Source organism: Phalacrocorax aristotelis, chromosome 8 (assembly GCF_949628215.1).
Source record: "Phalacrocorax aristotelis chromosome 8, bGulAri2.1, whole genome shotgun sequence".
NCBI lineage: Eukaryota > Metazoa > Chordata > Aves > Suliformes > Phalacrocoracidae > Phalacrocorax > Phalacrocorax aristotelis.
In genome coordinates, this window is record NC_134283.1 from 16,016,454 (window position 1) to 16,040,132 (window position 23,679).

Consider the following 23,679-nt stretch of genomic DNA (forward strand, 5'->3'; position numbering starts at 1 on the left):
TATGAGAGGAGCTGTAGAACAGTAGATGGACCTATTATGACAAATTCTCTATTACTTGCTCTGTGAATACCCAATCCAGAATGCCCATTGTTGCCAAACTGCAGAAGATATTTCTATTTTAAGAGTTAGTTTGTACAAGCAAAGCTGATAAATGTTAGAGCTGAAATAAAACTGAGCAGAGCTAAGTGACCCAACAATAACATCTTACAACTTTGTTATTCGTATGACACCTGATTTATATGGCTGTAGTTCTCACTGAATTCAATGGTTCCTTGTGATTTACATTACTGTAAATGACAGTGAGATCAATTCTTGCACAAAAAGGCTTTTTCAGTTGAGATTTTTCTGTCTCAGTGTTGCACAGATTTAAGCACTATTTTCTCTTTTGTCACGTTTTGGTCAAGACATATTCTCTGTAAAAGGTTCTGGAAGAGTTCTGTCTCATTAATACTTTCTAACTGAAGGCATAATTTGCCAGAGCCTATATTCAGTGTCACACTCTTTAAAAGAATTGCGCTTGGCTTCACAGCTTTATGGTATTACAAACCCTGTCACAATATCAATAGTGAAGTGGTAGGAGAATTAGAAATATTGGAATAGTGCTCCATAGTCATATAGCTTGGCAAAGAATAATCTGACTCTTCTTTTGCTCATACCAACGAAATGTCATTCTCAACTATCCTGATTTATAGTCTGATTGGAAGACTACTGGAATCAATCTTCACCTGTCCAAGGGGAACAAAGAATTCCAATTTCAGTGCTCCACAGTGTTCTAAATAAGAAGACACTTGAACTTAGTGTGTAAACAGATCAGTTGTTTCAGATTGAACAAGGAAGTAAATCACCTTAGAAAAATATTATTTTGGATAAATTGTAAAGCAAGATCATATAATCCAGAAGACTCCACATGGGCTTTTGTACATCTAGTACAATCTGTCAAAAAGCTACCTGAGAAAGCATCAAGCAGTGTCAAATTCGACCACATCAGACTACTGACTGCAGCCTGTCTGTCACATAGCCCCACCAGATAATTGGATAAGTCATGACAGAAGGGAGTATTTATTTGGTTCTTTCTACACATTTCTGAAAACTCAGTAAGAGAATCTCCAAGACAGTAACTGCCTAAAAAGTTTACAGAATTTCCTAAAATTAAATGGATGCATTCAGGTGGTATGTATACCATTTCACATTAAAACCTCATAGACTTAGCAAAACCAAATGTGTTTAGTATAACAAACTTGACTATGTTTGCCAGAAAAATTATTAGTGACTTCAATCTATTATTTTATATAATAAAATGGATTTCAATTTTAAGTCTTAGAAAAGGGTGTAAGGTCTTTGTGAGAATAATTGTCCATTATTATCCACTCTGATGCCACCCTGGTAAGACAAGAATTTCTATGCATTGCTGATATAGCAAAAAATCAGTAGGAAGAGTAAGCACAGCTAAAACGGAAGAAACCTGAATATAATCAAACCATTCAATCATTTCTGATTTTTATTATCAGTTTCTTTAGGTAGACTCTTTTAAATGTTTATGAAAGAAAAAAGTAAAAAGTAAAAGCACTGATGGAAATAAACCCTTCTAAAACAATTGTATTGTACAGATGCAATTAGTTTTCCTTCTGTAAAACTATCAGAAACCTTAGTGGCTCCCTAAGGTGTATTTAAATATTCTTTGATGAATTTTCTTGTGTCATGCTTGATTGTGCATGTGCCACACAATTCCAAAGAATGTGTACAGTGGGAGCAATCACTTCTCCTATATAACTATAATATAGCTTCATATATAATCATGAACAATTTACATATATCTGTGCAGGAACAACCGTATTTAATACAGTCCTTCAGTGAAAAGATTCTTTCCAGTCCTCTCAAGGGAAGATTGTTGTCTACAGAGCAAGCATTCAATCTGAATATAGGGGCAAGTTAGGGTCCTTTGTTAGTGTAGCATGCTTAAATGAATTAGAAAGACTGAAAACAATTCAAGTATTTTAAAACCCCATCTTTTTATGTGTCCATATGTCAACGAGTCACTAAGTCAGGAAGCAAATCTAGTCTTATACCAGACTCAAAGAATGTCCCTGCAAATGTTGGGCAGCATCCCTCCCAGTGGGTGTTAGTATAATCCTTCATTCTGCTACAGAGTTAGTGATTACGTTTCACCTCATATTGCTGCTACCACCTTAAAATTATCACAGAATCACAGAATGGTTGGGGTTGGAAGTGACCTTGGGAGATCATCTTTTCCAACCCCCCTGCTTGAGCAGGTACATCCCTTCTTCTTAGATTTTCACTAGTCTTTCTTTTTTCCCCATGTGTTGTGTCGTCATTGCAAGCCTGGTGAGTACTGCATAGAACTGACATTTCTGCATCCTCTTGATTTTAGGCACCTGGAAAAGAAAAAACTTAATTTTTTGTTAAAGCGTATACAAAGGAAAAGCAAGAATCTTCACTAATTTTTGTACCGTGGACAATTTCATTTTCAATCTGTGACCTATATATGGAAATTCAAGATAATTACTGCTTGCTTTTACACTAATGTTGGGATTCTGGTGTCCTTGGTATTTATTCTTAAGAACTGGAGTGAGCACAGGCTGTTTTACCCATGCTGCTACGCTTAAGTCACTCTATCCCGTTCTCTACAGTCTTTTTCAGTGTCGATTCTGTCCCACTGTTACCTCCACTGCCCTTCTCTGCCCCAGTCCAGCCTCATTCTTTTCAGTTATCCAGGATCCATAGGCTCCTTTTGTAGCACCTATCTTCTTGATCACAGCCTTTGTCCCTCCTGCACTCTACTGCCCATTTCCAGTTTCTCTCAATTCTGTCTTCAGCCTCTTTGCATCGACTTCTCCCAGTTTATGTCCCTAGAAACCTTTTTCTTCCTCTGTAATCAAATGGGATAGCTTGTTCCCTGTTCCCGGAAATGGCTGAACCTCTGAGATTTTTCTAAATTTTTTTCCTGAAATTTTCTTAAATCAGCCTGACAATCTTGGAAATTTCCTGGAAACTTTCAGTCTAAATAGTTCTTATTTTGTAAAGCTTTGAGCGATTGCAACATGACTTTATGATAGCAATCATTAAAAACCTTAATGGGAGACAACCTTTTAGCGTTGCCTTTTCAGCTGTGCCCAATAATATTTTTTATTCATTATAATTCTTACTCTGCCATTAATTCACAGTATGTGATTTCACTGAAATAGCTTGTTCTTGTTACTATGAAAAATAGTGACAACACCACTAGTCATCACTGCTATCTTTTGCTGTGCTTTAAAAATATTTGCATAAATCACTGATATCAAAATATAGATGCTGTACATCCAAGTTTAAACAAAGTCTTTTAGACAGAAAGAATGTGTAAATGGAGGACTGAGCAGAAATAACACTTTTTATTACTAAAATAACACTTTTTATTACTACCAAGATATCTTTTTTCTTTAAGAACAGGAGGGGGAAGTAATTTCTTTGCTGTTAATTCTATTTTTAATTAATTTTTAGGGTCATGAATTAACATTCCTAGAAAGTGTGAAGACTGACGTTTCACTTTGACGCTGTACATTAACATTTAATGACCTAGACTTATTTACACCTAAATGAGTTTTTTAATGGTCTAATTAACAAAATGTATCGGTTTGCCTCTCTAAACTAAGCCACTCTGAGGCAGTATCTTTTAGTAATTTCAAATGTTTAATAAAAGATGAAAGCTTTCCATTATTTTAAGTGACTACTTTTCTAACAATCCATTTCATCTTAACATATCACTGCTGCCTCAAAAAATTGGACTTTATATTCAGAATAAATTTAAATTAGGATCAAATAAATTTAAATTTAAATTCAGAGGAATTCGAGCATTTTGCATAAGAAAAGGAAACCAAATGTTTAGATCTTGATAAAATTCTCTATGAGAAATTCTAGCTCCCAGGAACTGCTGTTTTCAGAAGATGGTCCTGCTTATTCTGCTGAAGTGCAAAAAGTCCAGTTAGTGAAATGAGAAGTATGCTTCTCTCAGCGCTGAGAAGAATAAGTCCTCTGTTTCTCTTGGCTGCTGAATCAGACTTGATCCATGGTGGATTAAGTCCAATTCTATGGGTTTGGTTTTATTAGGAAATCTAATAATGAAAAACTTTTCACTGATTTTTAAGCATTCTTTCTAGCTGTGTTAGCTAGAATTCAATTTACATCAGCAGAAGACAATACCTTAATTATCTGAATTTTATTATCTTTTGTCTGGAGGCTTCCAAGTATCTTGTAGACACAAATTTTACCCCCTTTTTTAAAGAGCAGGAAGCTGGGATGTAGAATGAGTCAGGACTTGCCCAAGATCACAGAGAAAAGTGAGGAACAGACCTCTTCATTCTTAGCTAATTCTTAATATTGTGACACAGGTTAACGTTTCTGATTTATATAAAAGTGGCAAACCTAAAGTACAAGAGGATCACCACTGGTTTCCATGGGGCTGCTTTTATGAATCAAGCTGAGCATTCAGATAAGGTATTTGCAGGATTAAGGCTTTACATATGGTGGAGAATTGAGCTTTATATGAACTCTAAATAGATTCCCAATCCTGTGTGCTTCCTATTGTCATGTGTTGCCTCTCACTCTGAAATAGGGCATATCATACAGCCAGGAGAGCTGAGCAGACAACTGGAAAGGAGAAGGCTGTCTCCTATGAATTAAAAAATCTAAAGGCTGACCCCCCCAAATCATACGCTTCAGTTTCAATAACTTCCATGGCTTTGATATCAATCCTGTTATTCTATTTTGGTTTGTCTTCTGATTTTTGAACTCCTGGGGTTGGCTACACTGACATCATCTCTAAATTCGGTGGGGAGAGAGAAAGGCAAGCGTTGTTAGGGTGAAGGAGCCTGAACAGCAGCAGCTGCTGATCTGCTCAGTCAACACAGTGTATTTTATCACACAGCTGAGATCAAAGGTTTCGCAACTATATTTTTAGCTCATTAAGTAAAAGCTTATTTGGTTTTTGACTGAGGTGATTATACCCTTGGTGAGGTACTACTGCTTGTTCTGCAAAAATAATAGAGACTGTTAATCTTATGATAAACTCGGGTACAAAAAGAGTGTCACGCAAACCTCTATTTTATTACATTCATAGTCATCTGAAATCATCTGCATCTCTGAAATCATAATTATCTCTGCTTTAATATGCTTTACATCAGTTACAAAAGATAAAAAATAAGTTACCTGAGTCTCCTGTTAGGGCTGAGGAGCTATGCAATTTATGTAAATAATAACACAGAACATCATAGCAAGGTCAGCAGGATCAGAATAAGGGATACATATGTTTATGAACCCTAGCTCAGGAGTATTTTTAGACTCTATCCGTTAGAGGAAAGATTTGTGGCAAGAAATACAGTATGTTAAGGGAATTTACTGTCATCTAAATAGCCCCTCTCTGGGGGCCATGAAGTATTGCAGACCATAATTAAGCCTGCAGCTTACCATCAGTGGTAGGTTGGTAGATTGGTGAATCCAAGCAGCTTGTGAACGCACTACCTGTAACTTGTTCCTAGACGGTTCTATAGAAAAAACCCACAGCTACAACAGAGCTGTGGCTGTGTCTACATGACACCATGCAACATCACATAGAAATAGCAGTGAGCGAGCGCTGAGTGAGTACTAGAAGCCATCTAGCAGCAACAGCAAGTGCTGTGTTTGGGTTTATTACTCTGGTAGGAACAATGTGTCAATACTGCATTTCTACTTTTAGTACCAAACAAATTCAGAAATACCACTGTAAAACACTACATTATGCTATGCAAACATGTACCTGGTGAAATGGGAACAGAGAGAGGAAATTCTGGTTCCCATTAGAGTCAGTAGGAGTTTTCATGTTACTTCAGTGGGTTCAGGATTGCACTCATGTTCTTTTACTGGTTTGGTGTTTCCCACCTACATATGATTTCATCCCAGAGCTGGTATCATCACAGCCTATTCATTGTAATTCTCATTCTTCATCCAAGTTGTTTTTCCACTGTTATAAATGGAAGAATAAAAAATAAATCTCTGGCAACATCTTGTCTGTTTAGACAGAAAGTTCTTTTGGAACAAGGACTGCATCTTACTGTCTGTTGCTATAGTGCTTAGCACAATCGGGGCCTGGGTCTTAGTTGGAGTCAATGCAGTATCCTTATTGTAGTGATGTTCCTGAGGAGATAGAAGAATAAAACAGCTACTCTGTAATATAGTCATGCACCAAAATGATATAAAATAATTTGACATACAGACTAGTTGCATTATGTGTGGAACTACACCTCACTATGCAAAAACTTCTCAGGTACTAAAAATAATCCTTCAGGTAGCACTGATGATCTTTCAGTAACTCACATGATTTTACGGACCTCAAAGCTCTCTTTCACATGTATGCAGATACCATACTCTCTAATGTAGCACTGAACTCAAGGAAATGCAGCTACACAGGAGATGAAATGCAGAGAAAATTTAACAGTACAAGAGCTGCAAGACAGAATCTGAGCTAAAAAAAATGTACTCTGTTAATGTTTTGAGGTGAATTTAAATAAGTGGGAAATTATCTGCTGGGATAGAATTTGGCAAGAAGATCAAACTTAACGTTCCCTTGTGTCATCCAAAATATGTCACATCCATCTAATTAATGCCCTCCCAGATGGAAATAGGCAGAAATTTTCCAGTAAGCCATGCTTCATTAGAAAATCCCAAGTTACTGAAAACAAAGGTATTTCTCAGGAAATTTTCTGGGTCTTTGGATTTTCTTTTTGTTTTTTTTTTCTTCTTCCTTCCCGCCTACACCCCACCAAAACACACACAGGTCTTCATTATTTCTTGCTCTGCAGCAGACCTTCTGTGTGGCCTTCCTCTGACTCCAGGGCTTCCTGCAGCTCAACTAGGAGCTGAACCCAGAGCTCACATATCTTTCGGTTTTCTCTGGTAGAGCTGGAATCCCTGAATTTCTGAGGTCTCTGACCCAAGTGGGGGCTCTTGCAGCTTTGACTCCTCTCATCACAGCAAAGAATTTGGATACCTTAACTACTGCCCCAACCCCTGGCCTATGGGGGTGGAAGCCTGGAAGCCCTAGGGAAGCTTGCCCAGTGAGTGGTTTGTTCTTTTGCACCCCCAGCACTGGGCACTGTAAATATCAAGAGTGCTGGTTAAAGTGTTGGATGTCCATATTTCTGAGGTTCCTACTCTATTGGTAGGTGAGAAACAAACAACCCCAGGAGCTCTGAGGCTCTCAGATCTGCTGCCTTCATAATGGGATGTTTCCCAGGTTCATTGAAGATTTGTACCATTGGCCCCATTTGTTTCAGACAAAATAATCAGCACCAAAACTATCTAATCTTTCCAATGTAAAATTTTCAGAATTTTAATTCCATTGGAAATTGTGAGATACTCTTTTTTATTCTCATTTTAAATAGAAATGTGGAGCAGAGATCTTGAATTTAAGTGAAATAATCTCCAAGCACCGTCTGGGAATTACTCGGTGCTCAATCCTTGGACCAAGTGCTTCACACTGAATTGCTAGCATCACTCCAAACTTGTCTGCTTGACGGTTTGCCATCTGAGGTTGTTTGGGTTAGTCCTTCTCAGCCAGAGAGAGGTGGCATATCCAGAGCAGGAAGTTGACAATATTTGGCACTTAATTCTTGGTAGTATATTGTTTATACTAGAGCCATTAAATGTTCTATAACCTTCAGATATCCTGTTTTTTAACCATGACTTTTATAGCGTCAAGGTGTGTTGAAGCATATGTACGGCATGTTCAGTCATGGTGTGTGCAGAGTTCAAAGCTTTGTGACTCTGTTACACAAAATGTCCCTGTGCCTTCACAGCTATAACCTTTCCCCTTGACAGAAACATTAAAAATAGCTGTGGATATTAAAGATGCTCCCTGCTACCTATAAACAACAATGTTTCATTGCATCAGAGTTAATAGTTGTAGAAGGACTGAGCACAACTGACTGGTGCTATGAAATGCCACTACATTTGCATTGAATGGTCTTTTGTCCTGTGCCAACATGGAAGAAAGCTAGCAGCACTTTAGATTAACAGTCTCTGATATGCATATAATTAGGATGAAGTTTGCACTTGGTGTGGTAAATAAGAATAATTACAGCTCTTAAAACACACATTTAATAAATACTCCAGAACAGTAATAATTCACCAGCAATCAGTTGTGAGCAAATTTTATTAGAAATCAAGAGATATATAGTGCCTGTGTGTACATATACATAAAAGCAAGGGTGGCCAAGGCTGCAGGTTGGTACCTTTTCCCTCTTTGTGTCCCTCCATGTAGACTAAGTGCAATGGCAACCCTGTGCTCTTGCCATGCAAAAGCTGCATTTGCAGGTCATTTGTAGGCAGATTTGCCTGTGATCCTTGTACCAGGGCACACCTTGTTCTGCAGTACCTGAGAATGCAAATGAATTTGACGCTAATTGTAGGAAAGAGTACTGAGTATTGAATACTTAACATTAGCCTTCTGGCTGTAAAAGGACTATTCCTATGTGGCAAAGTGTTTGCAGGATCTGGACTGCAGAAAGCTTTGCCTAGGATTAGAAGCTGTCAATTCCCAGAATCAGAAAACTCAGAAAAGGATAGTGAAGGTCTTATTCAAGACAGTGCAATGAAATTTCCCCACCATTTTGCAAAAATTTTATTAATAAACAGTTAATCTGGGAATTATTCCAGCAGATCATGCACAGGGACATCAAAAAAGAAATGGTGCTGGCATTGTTTTATGTATAACGAGTGAGATGTCAACACTATGCAGTGATTTGAGCACACTGGTGCCTAACAAGAGAGGAAAGGTGTATGCTGGGGGAAGAGAGAGAAAAAAGAAAAGTTTGAGATGGTATTTGTTTAAAGAAAGAAATCCATCATATGGCTTTTTAAAATGAGGATAAAACGACTCTCTCCAGCTGCATACAAATGGGAGAGCATCTCTCATATTAAAATGGAACTGGGAGTTTCAAGTACTTCACTCAATATGCAGAAAATGATACTGGATGTTGACAGCTTTTCTCCACAAAGAAGACAGCTGTGGGGGTCCTGTTATTAGACAGTATAAAAAAAATCCTGAAGTGAAGTTTTCCCAAGTAAATAGGCAAATATTCAATAAAAAAATCAAGTGCTGTTTTCATTTTGCTGTTCAGTATGGAGTTTGTTTTATTTCCTGCAAATTATACATAAAACAAATACCTTTTTAGGACTGTGGGAAGTACTCACATATGACAAATGGTGATTGGTATATAGATGTGCTGAGCTGGTAATGGCTGTGTTCTCCAGAGCCTATGAATCATCTAAGACTGCCAGTGTGATGTTAAAACAGAACAATATTTTCCTTTTCCATTCTGGAACATCCTGAACCAGGGAGCCTTCCTTATAATTAGAGATGACGCCCTGTGAAAACACAAACCCTGTCCATTCTCAAAATCCCTGTCTAGTTCCATGTGTGAACTATACATACTGCGTATGTGAACTATACATATTGCCCTTATTCTTACACATGTACCCCTAGTAGCAAGCCAAATCCTGGATTCAAACACTCAGAATTATGTGCTAGCTTCTGGCTAACTTGAAACTGCATTATCCCCATCTCTCCATGGGTGGGGTCAGTCTGGGAGCTGCACCTAAAGGTAGACTCAGTGGGCTTAGATGCAAAGTGACTGTTGTGGAAGTACTTTGGCTCAGGAACTGCTCCTTCCATGTCTCAGTCAGCTGATGCTGAAAAAACTCATTCTAAAATAGTTCTTCAGGGATTTTTTGAGTCTTCTGCAAGAACAAAGGAGATGTTTGGGAAAAAAATAGTTTATGCTGTTGAAAGTGATGGTTATATCTTTCACAAAATATTTACGATCCTTGTATGAGCATCTGGGACACAAAATAGTTAATATGCAAACAACAGATTTAACTGGGATATTACAGAACATTAGCAAACAGATACAGTATAAATTTGACATGTGATACACAGAGATAAAAATCAGCCTGGCCATCTTAATTTCCATTTCCATTCAAAAGACAACTTCCTAGAGATGAATACTGGTCTAAGAAATAGCTGCACTTTTCCTATGCTTTACCTCTTACCGATTCAAGAATGGCCTTTGAATTTCAGTGAAGAAATGCTTCTTGCCAAAAACTTCATGTATTACCTGTCTTGTTTTTTCTCTTAGATGCTTTCAATCAAACCAGACGTTTCTTTGTTTTCTTTCTGTGTTTGCTTGCAGAGCTACAATTAAACACCAGTTGCAACTTGGATAGCTGACAATGTAATGCTATTCTTGTTTAACTCTCTTTTTCAAGTCTTGATAATGTATATCTTAATCATAGTGACTGTTAAGTTATCACATGGGAAGCCAAACATATCAAATATAGATGATATTACAACAGTTTTAAATTATTGCCATTTAGGAGAAGTAAAAGGACTGATGAAGTTGATATACTGAAAGGGTTTTGTAAATCTCTGCAAAGACACAAGAATACATCGTGCAATATAAGTTATGCCTGCAGCTAGTTCTCATTTGAAAATTCTTACGTACTTTTGAAAATTCATCCCATTTTATCTCTTTAAAATGTGCACTTTGTTCCTCACTTTCTACAGTGGTAGCAATGAGAGGCTAAAATGAACTTCATGTCTTGTTTGACAAGTCATTCCACTGGCTCATCCTTTACCTCTTGTGAAATACAAACATCTCTTTCTGCCACAAAGACACTTTGAAGCTTACCTCTTTCTCCCTAACTAGCTAACTTTCATGTCTGACGTTTGCTAACTTGATTAGTCAATACCACATTTTCTGTGAAATCTCTCCTAAGCTCTTCTATCATGTCTATACAAGGGCCCAGATCCTCACCCACAGCTTAGCAATGTGCAAACTGCAGTTGCTCTTCCCTGACTAACCTTCCTGTATTCCTCTTTTATATCCACAGAGCTAACCAAGGTGAGACAATTTATTGCCACTTTATTGACTCTTATGCTGTATTCCCACTGGGATTGCAGTGCCACCTGGGGCTTCTCAGTGCTAGAATAACATAAATGTTTCATAAAGTTAATACAGAGAAAGAAGGGGAGCAGATAGTAGTCAGTTTTCCCACAAATGTTGAATAATGGGACTGGAAGAAATGCTGCAAGTCACTGTAAGCTGAAAGCTTACATTAACATTCTATAATTACATGGTATACTCAACAGTTGTTAGCTTTGGCGGGCGTTGCACAGTAAAGATGCATTAGAGTAATTATGTTGTAATGACAGAAGATCATGAGTTAAAGATGTTGTGGATCCTGTTAGTATACACGTCTGAAATTGTTTGGAGCTGATGTAGGAGCTGTATCCACATGGAATTTGATAGCATTGATATTGTAATTAAAGCTGAGGAGGTGGGGTTTGTACTTATTTCCTACTGCTGCCTGTTAATTAGCTCATGTAACCACCTGACCCTAGCAATAATCAGCTGTGTTAGAGCAGGAGGGAAAATGTGAGTTGCCCACTAAATATCTATTAAGAAAGCCGAGATGAAAACAGACCAGTTGTGATAGAGAATAGAGGCTCCTAGAGGCCCAACTGCCTCCTCCCTTGTGGAAAGGAGAGTAGAATTTTTCCAGCTTCCTCTGGCCTCTGCATCATGAAGGACAAGGACATTTCTGGCACCACACAGAAGACAGAAACACACCTGGTTTAGCACACAAGCAAGTGCGAGAATCACAACTCTGCAGAGACCTCAGATTTCTGATGACAGCAGAAACTTTTTTCCTGATTGTCTTCCTACCTGCGTAGGCTGTAAGGAGGAGAGGTTGCTCCAGAAGGCCAAAATTTTAAGTCTGAGCTAAAGAGCTTCCCTCAGTCTGGACACCCTGGGTAGACATATGTTACTTTTCCTGAGGGCTTCAGCATCATCCTCAAAGAGAAGGGAAATTATTATTTCATCCCTTGCAAAGACGGGATGAAAAAGTGCAAGGGGAAACCCTGCGTCTTGTACTGGGGAAGTTCTAAGAATTAAACTAAATAAAACTAAAATTCTAGCCCCAGGTCCTGGGCTGCCTGGCAATTGACTCTGCCTGGCAAAGCAATCCTTTTCACCATTCACACTAATAGTGTAGTGTGATCTTTGGGGATACCCAGAAAATTGGGTTCAGGGCAGAAATTTGAATGCGTGCTTTTTAAAGAAGGCAAGTAAAAGCCATAGAGAAAATGAAGATTAGTCTATATGTGCAGCATACCTAGTTAGGTAGCTCTGTTTGTCTCCCTGTTAGGTCCTGGTCTTATTTGCTGCAGCAGCAATCTTCCTAATGGCTTCCTGAAAGTTCATATTTTTGTCCTTCTCACATCTCCCTCATCTCTTCCTATCACAGTCCCCTCCCCAGTCATAAGGATTCAATCACCTATGATATACATTCTTTCAAGTCTATGTGGAGGGACAGGCTGTATTAAAAAAATGGTGTGTTCCTAATCGCTTTAGGGTTGGCTAGGCAGTAATTCTCAGAAAAAGTAGTAGAGCACGATGCTGCTGCGCACTGGTGTCTGGTTGCTGCTTTGCTGGAGATCCATGAGCTACAATAGCATTGCAAGTCCACTTACTTCTTTCCTGAGAGCACCACAGTATCTGTATCTTAATCAGTCAGTGTCAGACAATGTCACAGGCTCTGAACACTCCTCTAAGCAAAGCACAGCACAAATACCTCCCTGCTGCTTGTAGCTTAGGTTACCATTACTAGATGGAGCTGCCTGATGTAACACTTAAATGCTCCGGACAGGCTGAAATCTTCAGGAGCATTGGCACCAACCTGTGTTCGGACCAAGACAGCACCAGGCCAGGCAGTTTCTGTGCTCTCGTGGGTCTGGTGGAGGCTGCCACCCCTGCTACTCTGCTAGTAACAGCACAGACAGGAGGCAGAGCTGCTGGCGGAGAGAGGTGACAAAAGGAAAATATGGTTGTTGTGGTTGTTGATATAATTTTAGTCACATGTGTTACAGAGAATGAGGAATTTATGTATATATTATACTAAAATATTGCATACTTCTCAAGTTTTCTGCTTTGTAACTCTCATGACAGGCATGATTTAAATCAGAAAGGATGCATGGTGAAACCTATCCAAAATGGAACGATGACATAAATGATAGTTTTAGAGGAAAGACTGGAATAGCTGACTATGGGGAATAATTGTAGCTCCATCAAAGTTAGAGTGGTTTGCTGTTCCCAGCAGTGAATCTAGCATCAAAGGGAATCCTAAACTTGAAACCTTTGGAAAGATGTGGCTTATTGGCTGATACAAACTGATTCATGCAGCGAACAAAGAGAATGTTCTGTGAGTGGGACAGTCTGGCTTTTCCCAACTCAGTGCCAGCGCTCTCTTCCCTGAGCAAAGAGGGGTTAAGTTTGGGCTTTTAGGCCTTTCACCATGTTAGCTCATTTTCCTCAAGGCCCTGCATCTTTGAGGTATAAATAAATAAGGCTTTATTTTTAAAATATTGTATAAGTTACTTCTGTTCAGATGATCCTGCTGGGAAAGTTTTCAAGTTCCATAAGCAAGTTAGACCTGTGGTGGTAACACAGGGCACTGGCGAACCGTGTTCACCCATGGGCACTGAATATTTACAGCAGCTTTGTTAAACTTCTGATGTTTAAATGCTTTACAAAATAAAGGCCACCAATGATAAACTTCAGCAACTTGCTTTCTGTTTGATGTTATCACTTTATGGGCCCTCCTGATGCTGTATAGGCCTTCATTGTGTGTGGAAGAGAAATGATTATTTGGAGCTACCCTGCTAGTAAGAGCACAGACAGGAAGCAGAGCTGCTGCTGTAGAGAGTTGACAAAAGGAAAATAACATTGTGTGGTGGTTGATATAATTTTATTTGCGTAGAGAATAAAGAAAATAGGTTTAATTAGTGCGGAAATGCAGAGGAACAATGATGCCTCCACACTAGGTGTTCCAATTTGGCTGGGTTAGTCTTCTTCCAAACAGAGGATCTTCATGTGCAGCAGAAGGTATTTGGGGTGTTACTTCTGTCTCAGTGTTTCATTTAGTGTATTCTTTCCGTCCCCCTTTTTAACAAAAAGCATTTCGCCCCCTCAGGTTAGGAGTGTGCCTCAGTGTAGAGGCAACTTCAAGATGTCTTCTGCAAAACATGTACGCAAATGGATGCAGTAATCAATGGCACCTTTTTTTTACAACCATAAGGCCATTCACCCATCTGACATGTTGCAGCATTGAGATCTTGTTTAGAAACAAGATATTCAGTAAAAATAGTACATTCAATTTTCATTTTTGAAATCTTATACAGATTGTAAATATTCTGGAAATGAGAAAGAATGCAAAAATATTTAACTGCTGCATATTCAGAGGCCTCAGCTTTAGTAAAATATTATGATTTTATGAGGCAACCTTATAATTAATTTCAGCTGCCTAGAAGTAAAGATGGAGGTGGTTCAGGGGCTGATTGCAGAGGTCATAACCTTCTGCATGCAATATATTGAACTATTCCGTCACTCCTGCCTTCAAATTGAATTTAGACTGAAATAGCAGAATAGCAGAAAATGCTTAATAAACTAAGGGTTTTATTGCATGCACACAGAGTCTCATAGGTATGCGTTCAGCAAAGAGTGGGCATGACTTTACAACAGGTACACTAAAAAAAGCTATCTGTTTGTATTAATACCCTTTTCACCATACTGAGTAAAAAAGCCTTTTTCAGTTATTTTACTCTTTATCCTCATCAGCTTTACAGTTGTTTGACTATAGTATTACCTTAGTAAAGAAACCTTGTTATGCAATCTGATAACTATGAAATCTAATGAATCATTTATGGGTAGTAGTAGATGCAGAGCCAAGTGAGGGATTCAGTAGACGTTGCCCTGGCAAACACTGGCCTGCTGCATGTCCTCTGGCGAGGAGAGAAACTTTCCGTTGTGCTGCCCCTCCAGTCTCCTCGAGAGCAATGAAGGCGAGTGCTTCCAGAGGTCAACTCATCAGCCCAAATGCTGAATCAGCCCAAGAATTTTTAACTACAGGAGGAAAGTAGATCACACCAGAGAATTTTCTCCTTGAGGAGAAGTTCACCCTGTTCTAACTGGAGGTGGAAATTTCTGAGGTATTCTGGACTTCTTTAATACGTCTTAGCAGTGTAGGGCAATATAAAATGGAAATCATGGTCATGTGCTTTTCACCTTAGCCATAAGCACTAGTTAACCCTCTGATATGTTAAGATTTGTAAGGAAAATCCCTCTGACTTTCATTCCCTTGAAAAGATCCACAGCAAAACCATTTGATAAATCATTCCCAGTCTTTAGCACCCTCGCCTTCACAGTACTCGCCATGAGAAAGAGAAGCTTTAGTATCCTTAATTTCCAGATGAGCAGCCAAGCTCTAGGAGACTTAGACCAAATCCTCCAGGACATCAGAGTGCCTCAAAAGCTGGGATGATGGATGGGAAGCAAAACCTTAAATCCAAGGGCTTCACACTTTAAATGTTAATCATAAACACAGCAACATCATCCTGCAGAGAAGTTTCTCACCATAAATAATTCTTCATTACCAACACTTGTTTGCTAATTGCTTTTGCTTTTCAGTCTCTCCGTTTCATTATTATGTTGTACATTTTGTACAGCCTCACTTTTCAGCTGTATGTTGTCAGTTGTATTTTTGCTTCTTGTTGCATCATTGTCTAAGCTGTTTATGAGTCCCTGAAATGTGAAATTTTGGTCTTGTTCAGTTTTCAGCTAACCCTGCTGCTTAGATGCAGGAATATCATGTTTACCATACAGAGAGATTTATTTAAAAACCAATTTTGAATTACCCTGAGCAATCTTCAGTAAACCATGACAATAAATAATGAGACGATGTTTGCCTGGAGGACTTCTCCCTAATGAGGTTTGGTCTTAGGCAGGCATTCTGTTTCTGGGATCAAGAAAGAGACACCTTTTTTCTTGAGCTTTTCTTGTTTCTCCCTATCCAGCAGGGCTTTCTGTGAGATTTTGTTAATAACTGACCATGGGGTCACTAATGATTACACAAAATGGGAAGAGTCATGCCCATGAACATCCTTGGGGGAAATAATTTTATGTACAAGTCCGATGTCTAATATTTATTTATTTGTAAGCAAAAAATCTTAACAAGATAGCTCAGTTGTTTTGGAAGTAGGCATAGCCAAGAGTGCTTAAAAAAAGACTATGGACAATTATGAAGTAGAAAATACTATGGTCCACATTTCTTCAGAGAAGGGTTTCTGCTCTGAGGCACACCTCTTTGTATTGTTACAGTTCTATGTAGGATCTGTTCTCAAATCTTTTCTAAATGAAGTCTCTCACTTTTGTAACCGTGGCATTTGCATTAGTTGACCCTCCAAAACGCCTTCCTTGCATGTGCCAACCTTGCTGTCTGCTCCTTCAGTGACACACAGGATCTATGCTAATATGGGCTTGTGGCAGCTACATGGATTGTCCTCAATAGTCCACCAGTTCAAACCTTCTTTGCTCTCTAAGGTACACAAAAACAATTTCCAGCATGGTATTTTGGATGCTCTATTATAAAGAGATACATGTAATAGCAGTGGAGGTATTTGCATATATACTAGTGGAGGTATATACGATGCATGCGCTGGAAGAAGAAAATTTGTAAGGAATGAGGTACAGCTAATTATGTCTGAGGGAGATGGGTGCAGTTCTACTGATGCTCGTTGAAAACCGTTGCATCCTGTATCACAAGCCTGTATGTTAATTTCACAGTTGTTAAAAGTGCTATAATATTTCCTTGTAGGTTTACTTAAAGATTGATAAAATAAGAGAATGAAGCACTTTTTTTGCTTCAGGCATGAGTGTAATTACCTATAGATCCAGGGTCCCTAGCCAGTTTTTGGGCCTGGAGAGTTACTTACTGGATGCTTCTTGGATTCTGCAGAATAAATAGACATCCAGGTAATAGGATAGGAGAGTCACCAGACTTAAGGATTCCTCTGTGGACAAATTCCCACCAATATCAAAAGGTAGCCAGAATGTAGATATGGCAAGACATGGGTATCAAAATGTAATATGTATGGCAAATAGTTTTGGTTGGCTCTTTCAAGCTAAATTAACCTTCACTGTGATTTTGAAGAACTGTATCCAGGATGAAGTCTTCCTCCGTAGATGAGACATTTAATCTCTGCTCATTAGTAGCTCATTCCCATACTGAGCAGAACTCTCCTTAAAGTAGAGCAAAAGGGAAGAATAATATTGTCAGGCTCCTAAATTAATAAAGCTCTCCCCGATCTAAAGCAGCCCGACCAGTTACTTACTGCAGTGTGCAGCACATCCTGAAGTTATGGAGATTCATAATGGGAAAATCTGTCGCTCTGCCTCAGCCACACATCTGAGAGCCCTTAGGCAGAAGCGAGGTTTGAAAGGCATCTAACCAGTAGCTGTACACAATGCCTGGTTCTTCAGGTAGTGCAAGGTTCAGCAGCCAAGTTAAAAAAAAAAATTAAAAACGCATCGCTCCTTTCCTCCTTGCCTCTGGCAACATCTGCTTGTGTGACAAAGTGAAAGCTCAGTAGTCCTGCACTTCAAAAACTAGTTTGATTTCTGACTTATATGCAAACTGCTCGGTAACTCTATGCTTTGTACTTACCTGTTTTAATCTCTCACAGTGCAAGAACTTGATAACATAATAATCAACCAGAAGATTGACAGAGGATGTAGCAAGCCTAACATATCCCTCTGATTCTTCTACTGTGGAGTGATACATACCTCAAGAAAATAATTCCCCTAGTGGCTTAATTGTTTTCCAGGCATCTTTCTAAATGAACTGTTCCAATAGTAAAATCATTACAAAGTAGAAATGCAGTCTAAGGGCTAACCTGAAAACCTAGTGTAATATAATGAGCTATAATGCAGTAATGAACCCTATAGGCAAAACAGGACTTTTGTGTGACTGGCTTTGTAATGTGAAGAACTGGGAGACAATATTGCATTAGGAGAGTTAAGCCAGACTATTTTTTGAATGCCTTATAATTTGGGGTGTTACAAAACCAAGGTCTCTCCAAAACCTAGAGCCCAAACTCTAAAATGAAACCCCCTTGAATTTCTTGAAATGTGAGCTCACATCTATATTGTATTTTTGAAAATTAAAAGGCAGTGCTGAAAACTGTGGTGTTTGGGTATCGCTGAATTCAGCTCTTGAACTGGATTCAAATTTTACCTCTTGATGGCAGCTGCAGTATTTTCTGTTTCTGTTCCGTCTGCAATTGTTGCAAGGTGCATAAACCGCCAGTTACATGATGAAAGAGGCTGTGGGTGTTTTATGGCTATGGAAGAAGGTCCCTTCCCAGTCACGCTGCAGTTACATCAGGCCCTCTAATGAGCAACAAAATAATGCTGAAATGTACCTCCACCAGTGGAAGGTGGTGGGAATCCAGGCTGATACCATCCCCTCTGAGATGGCTTATTGGGAATTTTTATATGCGAAAATAGAACAAAATCAAACCCATCAAAAAGAAAACTCAAAACTTGCTACTGGACCAGGAACTGAATGAGAAGAAAACAAACTGCGTCAAAAAAAGCAAATTTCATTTCCAGCATGACAGAGAGGAAATAGGTAGACAAGTTATAGATTTACAGTGAGAGTTCAGCAAACAGACAGACATCTATACAAAGTATTGAAAATTAGAGACACCTGAAAGAAATATTAGTTGCTTTCATCCTTCCTTGGGAAAAAAAAAGGCAGTTGCAATCAGTTATGTTGTAATTTTAATATTGGCTTCGAACTACTTGTAAGATTACTTGGCATTATTAATAATGCAGCTTACCCTAATGTAAGATAGAAGCACAGTTTGCCTGGTTTAGAAAATAAAACTTAAGAATTGACTTGTTCAAGTTGGAGCAAATCTAATAGTCATATATGTAATAAATCACAGTGATAGTTCAGGACAATGTAATATCTTAGACTTCTTTTTGTCTTTAATTGTGATCAAATTAGCATGGAAAAATCAGTTCCTAATTTACTATTAATTGACTCCTTGTGTGTACTAAAATGTTTGGCTGTCTGAAATCATAGCATTTCTGCTGTCCTCAAAAAAGAAATTATAACACAATTCAGTGCCCTGCTATAAACCTAAAACAAACCCACAACAACCATACTTGGCAACTGTACCTAACTACTTTTCAGCAAAGCAATAATTTCTGAGAAAGGCCCACTTTTTAAGTACTAAAATTATACTAGATGAACATCAAGGCTGAAGTCTGACTGGAATGTGTGTAGGGTGAAAGTGAGTTCCTTTTCAGAAGGCTTGATAAATATAACATTGCATTTTCCTTAAAAAAATCAAAACTGGTTTTACTCCAAGAATTATAAACTACAAGACTTTAAGTGTGACTGGAAGAAAAAAAATCTCTGAATACTTGACAGAAGTGGAGACAGTAGAAAGCAGGAATAAAGACTATTTGTTACTATGCCACAACCACTCCTGAAAAGCCTTTGTGGGAAACCCCTGGGTTGCCTGAACAGCCTGAATGTAGGTAATGAGACACAGAAGAATTAAAGGTGTTAGTAAGCTGTTGTGTTAGCTACAAACACGCAAGGGTCTGCCTACCTTCCCTCAGCATCCTTCAATGCAGTAAAGAAGTAATGTCTCCCCGGTGTACCAGCTAGACTACCAGCTGACTGTGAGTGGGCCTCAAAGACCTCTCTTAAATCCCGTCCAAGTTGCTAATATTTCCTTCCTTTTTATGCACTATATGTTACACTCCTAGGAACCTATGTCCTCCTCTGATATTGCAGCAGTCATTATTAGGAAAGAGCATCTTTTTTATATATATACACACAAAAATATGTAACTATGTATATAACATACATTTATTACAACTGTATTGTTTGTTTATATAATTTCTTTATATGCTATATATGTATATGCATATTACATATTTACCTTTTCTATATGTACTCATATTTCACTTATTTATATTAAGCCTTCCTATAGTATTTGGTTTCTGTTTATATTATACATATTGTTTTATACAGTAGGTAAATATTATATGTGGATCATGTTATATTACCTATTTACTTAAATTTTTATATATATAAAAAAGACAACATGAAGGCTATAGGTGCTTTCCACCCATTTGTGTGGGTGGGGAGAGGAGGATAGGTGTTAGTTTGTTTAAATTGTGTCAGTAATGGCAGCTGCCTCTGTGGGCCGAGGCTAAGGCTGGTGCCAGGAATGAGAGTCAGAGGTCTGGAGTGCAGCATTTGACACTGTGTAAGTGATGCAGAAGCAGCCCAAGTCTGAAAATCAAGCTCTAACAGCGTTTCACTGGGGGTGGGTGTTCTTGGGGTTTGTCTTGTTTTACGCACAACTCTGTCGTGACTCCCAAGTGTCTGCAGCTATCAGCATGCTCAATCCAGGTGCAATGCTCTTGTAGAAGCATCCAGCCTGTGCCCTGTGGCTCCTGGGGCACAGGGAAGGGGAAGCTGGCTTTTTCTCTGGCTAACACACTCACAGTCCCATGGTGACAGTACTACAGCCACCATTGTCGAAGCAGCTGCCTGCCTTCCATATGGGAGGTTCAGCCCTGCCCCAGCAAGGCAGCCGCACGGTCTGGCTAGTTTGCTTGCACAGAGCAGGACACAGCTAATAAAGAGCAAGCTTTTGATGTTGCAAAATTTTCCATCTGTTCTCAGGATTTGTAATTACATGCAACTCACTGTGCACCTTCAGCAGTCTGTAATTGGGAGGCATTTGCCGCATTAATTGTTCAGGTGCTGTGAACTGCTCCATGCACAACTGCAGAAGTTACGGCCAAATTTACATAACCTTACTGTGGTTTATATCATTTGCCACATACTTTTTTTTTTGAACTGGGGTTGAGTCTGAGGACGTTTCCAGTCATTGTGGCTCAGGTTTTTTTAAATATCATGAAGTGCCACAAGATGGCACTGATTTCAAGGCACCTCGGCCAGGCTGGCCTCCACCTATTGCCTGGATGTCACCTTTACCATTGCAGCAGGGGCAGCTTGGGCTACTTTGGTCATTTTTAACTAACTAGCTGGTGGCTCCAACGGCACTCGAGTTTTCACAGGTTGTTTTGTTTTGTTTTAAGCTGTGGCTATGGAACGCTATGATTCTGTGATGACAATATGAAGCTGTGGGATTTAGACAGGTTTCATTTTCTTACATTGTATGTCATCGCTTTTTTTTTTTAAAGGCCTGAGCCCAGCCATACAAACAGCATACGGAGCCCAGATTGCGTTAAGTCCACCAAGAGCTGGCATTTGTTATTCCTTGCTTAGCTGGGTGAGTTCTTATCAAAAGGTAGAAACCAGCAGTCATGAGTCACTCATGAAACCAAGATCATCTTTAGCTGAAACATTTACTGGAGAAGTACTTGTAACTCTGTTGGTATGCAACTTGCCGTTGTCGTTGTTCCTTCTGGAGCCTCTTCCTGCCACCATGCTGGTGAGTCCAACACAGCTGCTCACTTTGCAATGTTTCTTAAGGACCTCCTGTACTTTAGCATTAGATGCTCATCTCTAGCCTCTCCAGGTAGCCCCCCGCTGGTTCATAATGACTTTTGACCAAAGTGTGCCTTTTAGGCTGGTTGTAGCATCCCGAATGGTGCTCCAGTGGCTTATTTGAGTGATGGGTTGCAATAACAGCTTTTGAATCTCTTTGTTGTGACACTGGTTTTCAGTTTCACCCATGCATAATAAATAGCCTAACAAACATAGTTTATTATTTCATCCCTTTATGACATCATTTATTACACTGCAAGTTCTTTAACTGCATCAGAAAAATTTCTGGATAAAACCAATTTACTGTCATTGTGGTTTAACACACCACTCTTACGTGGATTTCTTTTCAGTAAATCTATATATTACAGAACCTACCCAATATGAATACAATAATCTTTTCATTTAACAAACTTCTAGTCATATAAATTTTTATTTTGCCTGGAAATTGAGTTTGTTCTGGTTACCGAAAGGGAAAAAAGTCTCTTCTAAATGCCCTCCTCACCTATGAAAAGCTACACACATTGGCCACATGCTGAAAATAGTACAAAAATAGCATTTCTTTAAAAAGAAATCCCACACTTTTCCTGGGTTTTAATCAAACTCTTAGTCAAGGGAAAATATAGAAATAAAGAATACAGACAGCACAGTACAAACATAGAACAGATGTTTACATTTAAACATATGTCATTCAGCTGTTAAAAAAATGATTCAGACACCAACATATCAAAGGCATATTACTGGCATATGGTGTCTGACATGCTTCCACAAATGAATATGTACGCTGGCTTTGATGACAACCATGCAAATTGTATCTTTCCATGTGAACAGTTTACCAAGGGAACAGTCAGCTCTGTGCCAGTACAGGAATATGTATTTTGGATTTCTTCTGGAGGACACACCATGTTGTAACCATATAGTATGCCAAATCAGGAGAATCTGTGTTGAATCATTCACTCCTCCTTGCTTCCATTCAGACCCAGGGTGAGACTTTAAAGCACATGAGACCCAGCAAGGTCTGCTTAGAAGCGAGGGCCAGGTGGCCAGTGGTGCTGTGCAGTATTGCATTACAGTTCCAGGAAGCACTCCTCCTGCTGGGATAGCGGTCCTGTCTCCAAAAGAAGGGTTGGGTGGAGTACCCTCTAAAACAGCCAGTCAACATTTGCAAATTTCGGCCAGCCACAGCAGGCTGGTTTTTCCCTTTGCAGTGAGGATTTGCCTTGGTTCCTGCAGTCTTTCTGCATCAGTAAGAGCACAAAACCCAAGCAGTCTCTCCCATCAATTGTCACATCATAGCCCTCATTTGCCGCGTTTGCTAGAACCATTCCATACCACGTGACTCATCCCACGAAGGGACCCAGGAACAGCACAGCACAACCACTGCTGCTGCTGAGCTTTTCTCCCGGAGGCAGGCAAGCAGAGTAAATTAGACACGCTGGGCTACTCCCAGCACTATCACCCAAACTGACAGCTTGATCTTCTTGGCATATGGTTGGCAGTTCCAGCACATGGGAGGTTACTATTTCACCCTAGAAGAAATATGTGTTAAAGCTTATTAATATTACAGGGATCAGTCAGGCTAACATGGGGCTGCATGCCAAGGTACTCAAGTCCCATATAGACTCGAGCATGTTTCAACAGAAAAGGCATCATTTCAGGTGCCTGGAGAGTTTTGCTGGCCAAATTCAAGGTACCAACTTGGAGACTCTTGAGGGGTCCCCAGGGTCAGATGTAGGGTTAGGCATTCAATGCCTAAGTTCCTTACTAGAAAGTCCTTGGGACAGTTGTTCAGCTCAGAGCCTGTGAAAGCAAGAATTAAGTAAGCAAAGGCCATACTGAAGTTTACACAGATACCAGCTGAGGAAGGTCAGGCTGTTGAGAGAGAGACTTTACTGTGCCTGCATATGTAAATAAACAAGAAAAAAACCCAACCCAAACCCCACTTGGTTAAAGGTAAATTAGCCCTTTTGTCCTCGCTTCCCAAAAACAGCTCCAGCTCCAACCCTGAGTTCAAGTCCATGGGCACTACCTAATTCATGTGTCCTAAATGTTTTTCTCTATTAAACAATTAACGTATTTCTGCATCAGCATATCCTTGAGTCTAGCAGTTAATTCATCATTTTAAACAAACACCATCCGAGGAGGGTTTTCCATCAATGTACTAAATAATGAGAAATTCCAAAGTGTTATTCCTTCTCTTAACCAGAGAAG

General features: G+C 39.2%; 1 long non-coding RNA gene across 2 annotated transcripts in view; it reads left to right on the forward strand.

Annotated features, from left to right (window-relative positions):
* The window catches only part of LOC142061040 (uncharacterized), a 288,092-nt gene that overhangs the window by 247,164 nt on the left and 17,249 nt on the right, over nucleotides 1–23,679 (forward strand). The window contains exon 4 of one of the 2 annotated variants that reach the window (XR_012662026.1): nucleotides 21,165–21,488. The exons of the other annotated variant lie outside the window; for it this stretch is intronic. This is a non-coding gene — a long non-coding RNA (uncharacterized LOC142061040). Of the gene's footprint in view, nucleotides 1–21,164; nucleotides 21,489–23,679 lie in introns of those variants that run through there. 2 annotated transcript variants of the gene reach the window in all.